We start from the raw sequence: 8,061 nt of genomic DNA, 5'->3' as shown, positions 1-8,061 counted from the left end.
TTTTTTTTAAAAAAAAAAAAAAAAAAAAAAGCAATTTTGTAGATTAAAAATTATATCATAGAGACAGAAAAAAGTAAAACACTTAATATTTTTGTACAGTATAATATTGTACAAAAATGAATTAAAAATCATCTTAATACAACATTGACTAACGTGTATTTATAAATATTCATTGTTTTTTCATAATACAATAATTCACTAATGTTAATTTACACAAATTAATGTTAAGATGTACACTACCAGTATCATTCAAAACTTTAGGTTTGGTAAGATTTTTTTTTTTTTAATAAATACTTTTATTTAGCAGTGATGCATTATATTGATCAAAAGTGACCGTAAAGGCATTTTCTTGCAAAGAAATGCTGTTCTTTTGAACTTTCTATTCATCAAAGAATCCTGAACAATATTAAGCAGCACAATGTCGTGTGACACTGAAGACTGGAGTAATGGCTGCTGAAAATTCAGCTTTGCAGTTACATGAATAAATTACATTTTAATACATATTCAAATAGAAAAGTTATTTTTACCTGTAATATTATTTCAAAATATTACTTTTTACTGTATTTTTGATCAAAAATCTTTTTTTTATTTTTTATTCTTACCAACCCCAATTTTTTGAACAGTAGTATATGGGTAGAAATGAACTAATGTTAACGTACAGAGCCTTTCTGTATTATATTGTTATCGAAATGGTCAAACACATTATTTTCAAAATTTGTAAATGGGTAAGAAACTTGATCTTTGACCTTTAACACCTTGCGTTCAGGTTACTAGTCATAACCTCGCATTCATAACTCTCTTTCTCTGTTTTTTTCTTTCAGAAAAATCAACGGGACACAGGTAATTTCGACAAGGAGTTCACCAAGATGGCGGTTGAGCTGACACCAACGGATAAACTCTTCATTATGAACCTGGACCAAAATGAATTCCAAGGCTTCTCCTACACCAACCCTGAGTTTGTCATTCAGGTTTAACAGCAAACTCCAAACGATTGCTCCATTCAGGTGTGAGAGCAGGAGGCGGTCTTATTACCCAGAAAGCTTTATTTTGACCCTGTGCATCTTGATTGTCCTCTCTCTTCACTTAAAAAGGCGCAAACCCAGCAGGATCATACTGAACCAAACCAGGATTATACTCAGTCACAACCTCAACCTCAGAAACTCTGAATTGAAATCGACAGAGGAGAGAGAACGGTTATAAAAGAGTGTATTCATAGTCTCCATGAGAATGTCTTGTCTTTTCATCTCCATGAGAATTATCCTACCTCTTTCTTTTACACATTCTCTCCATATATTCAGTCAGCTTTTTCCTGCAGCCCCTCGTTTCCAAAAGAATTAGCCTGACAACATGCAGCACTAATGGCTTTTTCCAGAGCTAATTAAGCTTAATGCAACCTTTTAAGTTAAAATCTGGTTTAAATTAGTAAAGCTTTTTTTTTTTTATCAATTCAAAAGTCAAGTTGCTGTGCATGAGTAAGTGGTAGATCCTCAAGAAAATATTGCTAGATGTTCATATAAATGGTTGATATCTTTCAGCTTGGTCTGAGATTTCAGCACAAGCTTGCATTAGCATTACAGCAAAACAGTCAAATAACGACATCCATATGGCATTTAGTTTTCTCCCAGCATAATGGCTTCTGTTCATGAGAGGCTCTTAAAAATGCATTATTTATGATAGCTTGAAGGAAATACATAGGCCATCAGGCTTGATTTAGAATTTACATGCAACTCAAAAGCACATAGAAAAAGCTTTGAAAATCAACATTTTTATGTGAAAACAGTTCACTTTAGTAGTCCCAGAAATATGTTGATTGTTTGCCTTTGTTTTACATATCCTTTTGGTTTATTAAGTGTATTAGGTATTGCAGATCTTATATAGTCTTAAATCAATTAATGAGCTTATTTGTGAAAGCATCACATTGATTTTAAAGAGTTTTTCCTGGGAATTCTGTGCTCTTGTTGTTATGACATACTAAGTCATACTTATGAGATAAAAGAAGTAATTATGACATAAGTCATAATTATGACCTAAAAAGTCAAAGTAATATTTGTCATAATTAGGACTTTTTATGTCATATTTTCAACTTTTTACATAATAATTAGGACTTTTCATGCATTTAATCTTACAATTTTGACTTTTTGTCATTGGCGACTCAGAATTTTGAGCTATGTCGTAATTTTGACTTTTTCCTCATAATTATGACTTTTTTATGTCTCAGTTTTTACTTTTTATGACAATGACTTACTATGTAAATTTTGACTTTTCATGTCATAATTATGATTTATTAAACAATTTTTTCCCTTATGTGGCGGAACTGGATTTTTACAGAGAAGTTTGCATAATGCCCATTTTATGGTTAAAAACAGAGTCTAAGAAAGAAACCTTCTGCAAGCATGACAATTAAATTCAAAAGCAGTGACTGTAGCATCAAATAACATTAAATAAATAGATGAAAATATGCTCATGAAAAAATGGATAATGAATTAGGAGACACAGGTCTTTAAGGGCACAGAAAAGTGCAACCGTATGATAATGCAGACTCCTGATTTGCAAAATGATGAGAATTACAAATACTGACTGGAAAAAGTTATAATGCACTTTCAACCTTTACTATGTTTCAAGAATTAAGTTTCAGCATTTCTTTTCATTGTATTCATGAACAGATGACGGGTGCATGCGGTTGCAATCCTTGACAAAGTGCGTTAGTGCTGTTTATTGAATTGGCATCAGGGGTTGCATTTCACTGGCTGCAGAGAATGTGATTCATACTTTATGAGCTGAAGAACTATAACCACCAACTGAAACCCTAATGTGCCATATATTTTTGTGGGGGAATCTGCAGTGTTTGGGGAGCTCGTAATGTGCCATGTGTCTGTGTTAAACAGGCTCCACAAGGAGTTTTAGTCTACCCTATGCATGCCTGGTAGAGCCCTTGCTCTTAAACTCTGTGTTAACTTATTAACCAAGTGTTTCAGTAATGGTTGGATCTGTTGTAGCATAGATCTTAATAAGGGTTATGGTGTGTGAACATTTCGTTTATGTTTTATTTTGTAATTAGATATATTAAATAGAAATATTCTAGTCTTCCAAATGAAAACACATTGTGTGATCATGTAAACGGTGAAACGTATCTGCTTTTCCTGAGGTGATAACTGGAAAAATGGGGATAATGTATAAATATATTGTATAATGTTTATTGTATAGTGTATATGGAGGAAAATGTTTGTAAAAGACCTGTAGCCTGAACTATAAAGACGTGAACGCCGGAAAGAAGGATAGAAAAGCTGTTATTTTAAAACAACTGTATGTAATTTTTTACCTTGAAACATCAGTTTCAAAAATCAATCTGACTTATAATAAAGCAAATGGCTTCTGTTTCTTTTCCATTTTCCCCTCAATCGTTTGAGGACGATGTAAGCTTGATGAATGGGTATGAAATTCCGCAAAAAGGGCGGATTGCTTTGCGGCAGCAACAAATGCTTGTGTAATTACAACAGTGGTATGTTCACGACAGTGAATTCCGCTCACTTAACTGAGCTCCAAAGTCGCAAAAATAGACAAAACTACATACAATTGCTTTAACTGGACGTTTTATGAAAACGTGTAGCTGACAGCTTTATTAGCATTCCTGTCCTGAACTATTAAATCTCTTCGGCATGTGCGTAACTGTAAATGAATAATGTGGCCTTTACACGACCAAGGCAATTGTCACATCTCAACCAAACATGCACTATTGTAAACCCCTGGCCCTGTCAATATTTTAGTTTCATGTTTTAATATATCATATTTTAATGATGATTGATAGTTTTTTTATGATGGCTTTAAAAGGCTTCCTGTACAAGAATCAATCCCCCCCAAAACATGTTTTATACTATGCAAGACAGATGCATGTCAACAACGACACATAGACATTAACATCCAGACAGCAGCAGTGGTTGGCTATGGGGAGGGCTATCGCTGGTGATTGCAGAGATATTTTGCATGTTATTTATTTATGCTATGTGTATTATTAAAGCTTTTTCAAATGCCAAACTGTGTGTTCATAATTTTTGTAAGTTTGTGTTATGAGGTTGTAAGGTTATGAGTCCATAAGGTAACTGGCTCATTCGCAAGAAAACTAAGAAATGTGTACCTGAACAATTTCAGGATGTTTTTCTATTTAAAAGGTTACTGCTTAAAGCAGTGGTCACCAACCTTTTTAGGCCCAAGATCCCTGACCTCGGCCTTTATGAAAGACAAGATCTACCTATTGAAGAATTGATAGAAAAAGACATCCCAGATTGTACTTCAAATTTGAGGCCTTTTACTTAGTATTTTAATTAGTGATGCTCCGATCATAGCGGATTCAGAATTCAGATTTTCTTTTCTTGAATGAGACGCACTCTCTGACAGCAGGTGGCGCCTATGAACAGGGTTGCCAGGTTTTCTCAATAAAACTAGTCCAATTGCGTTTCGAGGGGGGTTCCCCTGTAAAAATCGCATAAAATGCCATTGCCATCGAAACTTTTCTCAAGACAGTTCCCTTCAGTGATACATTAATATAACCCCAGAAATGTAATGCATTTTTGTACTTATTTTACTGTTTTTTTCGGGATCTACTGGGACAGTGATAAAGATCTACCGCGATCGACGGGTTGGCGACCACTGGCTTAAAGGGATATTTCACCCAAAAATGAAACTTACTCACCCTCAAGCCATCCTAGGTGTATATGACTTTCTTCTTTTAGACGAATGCAATAATTGCTGTGAATGGTGGTCGAGATTTTGAAGCTAAATAAAGTGCATCCATCCATCATTAAAAAAAAGTACTCCACACGGCTCTGGGAATCGTGAACACGCACCGCGTATGACAGTTAGCGGAAGATAGAGATTACGGTTTATAAAGTTTTAAATATGCAAATTTTTCTTACAGAAGGCCTTTATTAACATCTCCCCTAATATTCATACTAGTATTGCAAATATGTTTTTGTAATTTCTGATTCCGATTTTAGTGGGAAAACAACTACAAAGTGGAAAGGATGATATTTTAATATTAATTTTAATAAAAACTCATTTAAATATGTATATGTGATGCTGATTTGTGAAAATGCTTAAAAATAGAATTAATAGTTATGCCTTACACACTGCAGAATTAAATATATAAATATATAGTACCTGTGGTTTAACCTGTTAAATATAATGTATCAGTCATTGCAGTAAGTCATTGGGATACAAACAGTTCCCTGTTCCCTGCTACGTTTTCTCTCAATATGCGCTCAAATTAATCGCGTTGCTATAACAAAGTGATTGTAAACGACCTTTAAATGTTATATAAATTTGTTTATTTAACCCAAATGTTGCATTGCGTAAGTTTATCTGTGCTGATCACGACACTATCGAGCGCAAAGTGAGAGGCGGTGCTTTACATCCACAATGAGGAGCAGAGACCCATCAGAGACTCAGTCAAAACCACCTCACCATGATCCATGGGAATGCACACAGATCAGTCATGGGCATACTGGTCTTATCAGAAGGAATACCGAGAAAACCTGAATTCACCGCAATGACTTTTGGGAGAAAGTTTTGCTTGGAGTTGATTTTTGATGTATAAGGTAAGTTTGGAGCGTTAAAATGAGGATTTACCTTCATGAAGGAGATAGACCCCAATCTCTCTTACTTTACAAAAGCGCACGGCGGCATGAGGAACGCGCGTCAAAACTTCTCGCAAACTTCACTGACAAGGTCGCAGACATGTGAGAGTTCATCAACACCAATGAATTTCCATGTGTATAAGCCGCTCGTGGCCCTGATTGTACACTGATGCCAGAGAGCCGGGAGCAGGATGAAGGTGTGTAACCGTGGAGTGCAGATGCTCCTCACCACGGCGGGGGCTTTCGCAGCCTTCAGCCTGATGACCATCGCGGTGGGCACCGACTACTGGTTGTACTCGCGTGGAGTCTGCAGGACCAAAAGCGTGAATGACAATGACACCAACCGAAAGAATGAAGAGGTACTTACGCACTCGGGGCTCTGGAGACAGTGCTGCATGGAAGGTATTTTTTTTATAGCTCAAATTATGATTTTATTATGATTTTTATTTTATGATTGCAAGTAAGTTAGCTATTGCTGTTGCAATATACCTGTGGTATAAGTTATTGTTGCAATAAAACTGTGGTAAATTGATTGTCATTTTAATGAATGAATGAAATAAATGACAGAAATGTTCTGAAATGTCCTTCCCACATGTATTTAGTTGAGATTTAATGTTACTGGAATAATTAAATTATGGCCTACATACTTGCACACTAAAAATGGTAATGTAAACCTAAACATTTCAATTAACTTCAAAAATAGTATAACATTACCAAATCAACCTAAATACATTAATTTATTCTAAGAAAACTATTTTCTATGGGTTAAATTAGGTAAAAAAAAAATAGCTATTGCAGGTTACCACTTTTTACAGTTTACAAAAAAGTACCAAAAATTGCCTTGCTATTTTTTTCATTGTACAATAGTTTTACCATGTTTTTTTTTTGTTTTTTTACATGTATCATGCTATCTTTAAAGTACCTTGGATTACTCATGAATATAGTAAACATTCACTCTAATAGTATATATGTTACATCTTACTATCACTGTCATTACCACACACCACTTTTTTGTAATGCTTGTGGGTCAGATGACTATAAATGTTTATAAGTTGGAGCCGAATCAAACCCTGTGGGATGATTTATTTATCTGATTATTGATTGAATTATTTTTACTTTCTCGCACAATACACGTTCCTTTAGTTTCGACCCATCTGTCACACCCTCTCCTACTCTCTGACCTATATCAGTTCAAAGTCAATTCTTTTAATGGAAAGTGTAATGAAGCGTTCACTCTGTTAAAAGGGCATCAAAGTGGCAGCGTTCACTTTACGTGTGTGAATGCAGGAGTGTGTGTGAGATATTTAGGGTAGTAGTAGACTTATGAAAGCTGTTTGACACAGACCATAAACTTTCTCTACTATTGGTGTTCTCTATAACATCAATTATGCACACAAAAAGATACATCAACAGAAATACAGCTATTAAACATGCAGATGCATGTACATGCATGTGGCATCTACTTCACACACACACACACACACACATGCCCATGCAGTGACTATACAACAACAACAAAAGAAAGCAATGGAACCCCACTTTAATTAGCTTGTATATTTTGCTTTAGATCTCTAATAATACCGGTAGTTACTGTGGCTCATGATGTTTGATATGTGGAATGACACTGAGAGAAAGAGAAAATGTGTTGCCCAGTTAAAAGAGAAATAGTGTTTGCCTGTCTGTGTTTTGAGAGTGTCTAATTAGATGGGAGAATATTGATATTGTTAATGATTTGATAGCATTAGTCCAATCATGTGGAAAATGGCATTGGCCATTAACTGAGGCATGTGTGATTGTGAATATGTCTGGTGTTTCTTACAGGCATATTTAAAGGGGTTTGTAAGAACATTGATCATTTTCCAGAGGATGCAGATTATGAACAAAATGCTGCAGAATATCTACTGCGTGAGTATCTACAAATGTTTCACATTCAGTTAAAGGTCAAACACACACAATAAAAAAAACTTAGTGAAAAGCAGCACTTGCGAACTCCATAGTTTCCAATTGAATCCCATAGTTACTAGAGTTATTGTCACCGTTTCTACGCATTTTGGAAAAGTGTGTAAAAGTACTGAATTTCATTTGAGTAATTGAGTCATTGAGTATTTGAGTATGAAAAAAAAACAGTAAAAGAATATTTGGAAAATATTTGTGTTTGCAAACTATTGCCGCCATTCGGTTTTGTAAATCAAACTGCATCAGGTGAATATACGCAGGTTCTTGTCATGTAATGCTATCGCTTAAAGAAAACCAATAAAAAAATATTGAGATGACCGTATTATATACTAAATCTAACGTTGCAAATAATGCTGTATTAACCATTTATGTGGAATACGGACTGAAAAATCTACAGAGTGGTGAGTATGGAATTTTGAAATGAAAAATGTGTAGGAATCCAGTAAAACAACAAAAATAAAATAATAAGTAAAAT

The 8,061-nt window shown here is 34.6% G+C and overlaps 1 pseudogene; it reads left to right on the top strand.

Annotated features, from left to right (window-relative positions):
* The first annotated feature begins 5,811 nt into the window (after window positions 1-5,811).
* Window positions 5,812-8,061, top strand: part of LOC107722935 (voltage-dependent calcium channel gamma-3 subunit-like) — a 5,452-nt pseudogene continuing 3,202 nt past the window's right edge.

The sequence above is a fragment of the Sinocyclocheilus rhinocerous genome, unplaced genomic scaffold (genome assembly GCF_001515625.1).
Source record: "Sinocyclocheilus rhinocerous isolate Xijiao unplaced genomic scaffold, SAMN03320098_v1.1 scaffold3, whole genome shotgun sequence".
In the NCBI taxonomy this organism is placed as follows: Eukaryota; Metazoa; Chordata; class Actinopteri; order Cypriniformes; family Cyprinidae; genus Sinocyclocheilus; species Sinocyclocheilus rhinocerous.
The sequence above is the reverse complement of the archived record's forward strand: the minus strand, read 5'-3'. Positions and strand labels throughout refer to the sequence as shown.